Source organism: Rhamphochromis longiceps, linkage group LG3 (assembly GCF_057381845.1).
Source record: "Rhamphochromis longiceps isolate RC_006_pf linkage group LG3, R_longiceps_female_GT1.1, whole genome shotgun sequence".
NCBI classification, from domain to species: Eukaryota; Metazoa; Chordata; class Actinopteri; order Cichliformes; family Cichlidae; genus Rhamphochromis; species Rhamphochromis longiceps.
In genome coordinates, this window is record NC_140559.1 from 55,241,567 (window position 1) to 55,245,319 (window position 3,753).

General features: G+C 34.7%; 1 pseudogene; it reads left to right on the plus strand.

Annotated features, from left to right (window-relative positions):
* The first annotated feature begins 374 nt into the window (after positions 1-374).
* On the plus strand, positions 375-1,504 carry LOC146675341 (uncharacterized; annotated as a pseudogene).
* The last annotated feature ends 2,249 nt before the right edge of the window (positions 1,505-3,753 follow it).

Consider the following 3,753-nt stretch of genomic DNA (forward strand, 5'->3'; position numbering starts at 1 on the left):
TTTATTATACCTCTATTAGAAAAAAAACTGTCTTGTTTTCTGTCGTCTGTTATGTAATATTAGGGATGTTTGTGACAATTAATTTCATCATCGGCTGGACTAACCAATAGTCCACAACTAGGAAACAATGAAATTTTAAGTTAAGTTTGAAAACAGTTTAAAAAAAAACACCCCATTCCAAAACGTCTTGTGACAATCTCATTGGAGTGATGATGTCATAGAACGTCATAAGTCCTTTGATGTTTTTCCTTAAATAGGGGTGAGAAACAGCAAGATTTAGTTCGTTTCAGCAGCATCTGTGTTTGCAGCATACAAAACGTTCACCACAGAAACATTTGGAAAGCTCTTCAAAGTCATCGTATAGAAACTCCAACATGTTTCCAAGAAAAAAACAACCAATTCAAAAAGATTACGCCGCCTCTCCTTCCTGGCGTGGCCAGCCAATTTCCCCAAATGGCATCTCATCCTCCCAAAGGGCATTAGAGGAGAGTAGGAAGGAAAACTACCTTCTCCAGAAAAAAATGCAACAAATTGAAGAAGAAAAACGTCAACTGGAGGACAAGTGTAGACGAATGGAAGCCCAAAATAAAGAGCTGGAAGAAAGACAACAGCGCCAGCCGGACATAAACATTATTAATGAGGGCTGGGGAATCAAGTTTGCTCAGGCCCGAGAGCAGATTGTGCACCTCAATAAAGAAAACAGGCAAAAGCGCGCAGAACTAAAAGAAATGACCAACCAGCTCCAAGACAAGAAAACGATGACTGATAAGATACAACGGGATCTCCAACACATGGACCGAAAAAATCGGCTCCTCCAAAGACAGCTCCATGAAGCTGTGGAAGAAAATAATAAATTCCTCCAACAGAAGGAAGAGCAGGACAAAAAGCAACAAGACATGCAGCACAAACTGAAGAGCATGCAGGAAAAATACCGCATGCTGAAAGAAAGCCTGGATGAAACACTGCGCCAAAATAAAGACCTTCTTCAACAGAAAGAGCAACAGCAGGAAAGACTGAAAGAAGGAAAACGCATCGTCCAGGACTTTGAGTCTAAAAATCTAAAACTGCAAGAGTTTTGTAATCAGCTGAAGGACAAAGCAACTAAAGTGGAAGAAGAAAGGGACAAACTGGAGAAACGGTGCTCACAGATGCAGAAAAGGATCGATCAGATAGCGAGAAACAACTCCGAGCTCGTTAAGGGGCGTTTGGTGGAATTCAATAACTTGAAGAGTGAACACACTCAAATGCAGTCACAAAAACAACAAGAAGACAAAATACATGAAGACAAAAATCAAGAAATCAAGAAAAGAAAGAAGCAGTTAAAAGACAAGCACAAAGAGGTCCAACAGAGAAATGCAGACATGCACAAGGACAAGCTGATACAGGAGGCAACATCCAAACAACTCAAAGACAAGCTTGAAGAACAACAAGCAGCATTGGAAGAGATGGAACAAAGATGTGAGAAACTTGAAGAAAAAAAACGCAGAAACCATCGACGAGCTGAGAAATCTCATCGTGGAGAAAAAAGCGCTCGTGGAAAAGTGCATGAAAAAAAAGAAAAAATGGTTCCACTTGTTCCAGAGGAGAGACGCTACTGCTTCCTCACCTGATGTAGCCTCGTCTTGCTCCACCTCTGTTAACCCCCCCAACCAGTCCCGGCAGTTGACTGTCCCCTCCTGAGCCTGGTTCTGCCGGAGGTTTCTGCCCGTTTAAAGGCAGTTTTTCCTCCCCACTGTCGCCAAGTGCTTGCTCAGAGGGGATTGTTGGGGTTTTCTCTCCTAACTTCTTTCCTTATTTCTTCATTTTACCTTGTTTCTTCATTTACTTGTTTAACTTCTTTCATTATTACTTCATTTTACCTTTTTTCTTCATTTACTTGTTTAACTTCTTTCATTATTACTTCATTTTACCTTGTTTCTTCATTTACTTGTTTAACTTCTTTCCTTATTTCTTCATTTTACCTTTTTTCTTCATTTACTTGTTTAACTTCTTTCATTATTACTTCATTTTACCTTTTTTCTTCATTTACTTGTTTAACTTCTTTCATTGTTACTTCATTTTGCCTTGTTTCTTCATTTACTTGTTCAACTTCTTTCATTATTACTTCATTTTACCTTGTTTCTTCATTTACTTGTTTAACTTCTTTCATTATTACTTCATTTTACCTTGTTTCTTCATTTACTTGTTTAACTTCTTTCATTATTACTTCATTTTACCTTGTTTCTTCATTTACTTGTTTAACTTCTTTCATTATTACTTCATTTTACCTTGTTTCTTCATTTACTTGTTTAACTTCTTTCATTATTACTTCATTTTACCTTGTTTCTTCATTTACTTGTTTAACTTCTTTCATTATTACTTCATTTTACCTTGTTTCTTCATTTACTTGTTTAACTTCTTTCATTATTTCTTCATTTTACCTTTTTTCTTCATTTACTTGTTTAACTTCTTTCATTATTACTTCATTTTACCTTTTTTCTTCATTTACTTGTTTAACTTCTTTCATTATTACTTCATTTTACCTTGTTTCTTCATTTACTTGTTCAACTTCTTTCATTATTACTTCATTTTACCTTGTTTCTTCATTTACTTGTTTAACTTCTTTCATTATTACTTCATTTTACCTGGTTTCTTCATTTACTTGTTTAACTTCTTTCATTATTACTTCATTTTACCTTGTTTCTTCATTTACTTGTTCAACTTCTTTCATTATTACTTCATTTTACCTTGTTTCTTCATTTACTTGTTCAACTTCTTTCATTATTACTTCATTTTACCTTGTTTCTTCATTTACTTGTTTAACTTCTTTCATTATTACTTCATTTTACCTTGTTTCTTCATTTACTTGTTTAACTTCTTTCATTATTACTTCATTTTACCTTGTTTCTTCATTTACTTGTTTAACTTCTTTCATTATTACTTCATTTTACCTTGTTTCTTCATTTACTTGTTTAACTTCTTTCATTATTACTTCATTTTACCTTGTTTCTTCATTTACTTGTTTAACTCCTTTCATTATTACTTCATTTTACCTTGTTTCTTCATTTACTTGTTTAACTTCTTTCATTATTACTTCATTTTACCTTTTTCTTCATTTACTTGTTTAACTTCTTTCATTATTACTTCATTTTACCTTGTTTCTTCCTTTACTTGCTTGTTATTCTTATCTAAATAATAAACCAATTAAATTTATCCTTTGAGTATTTTTCATCTCATCTTTACAGAATCTTTCCAAAACATTTTCAAACATTCAGATCTGTCTTTTATTTTCTTCTTGAAACCTCATAAATGGTGAACTAAAAACCCGGATTATGGTTTGAAACATAGTTTCAGCTGAAACTGGCATAACATGCTGTGTGTGTGTGTGTGTGTGTGTGTGTGTGTGTGTGTGTGTGTGTGTGTGTGTGTGTGTGTGTGTGTGTGTGTGTGGAGAGAGAGAGAGCTCACAAAACTAGGTGGTGTTCTTCATTGTAATAGGAAAGGTAACATGGGTCCCCACCGTTTCTCAAAGACTTGTTTCTGTAGTCTGAGTATGTAATTTGTTCCATCAGACAGACATGGATCCATAGATTATATCTGGTTTTAACCATCTGATAGTTATGCATTTTAGGGCTGCAGTGAGTCATATATTTAGCAGGTAACTTTTGGCTTTGCAGTCAATATGTTCTGCAATCCTTCCCAACACTGCTACTGTAGGACTTAGTGGAATATTTACCTTGGAAAATGTCTTTGAGAGCATCAAATATCTGCCTC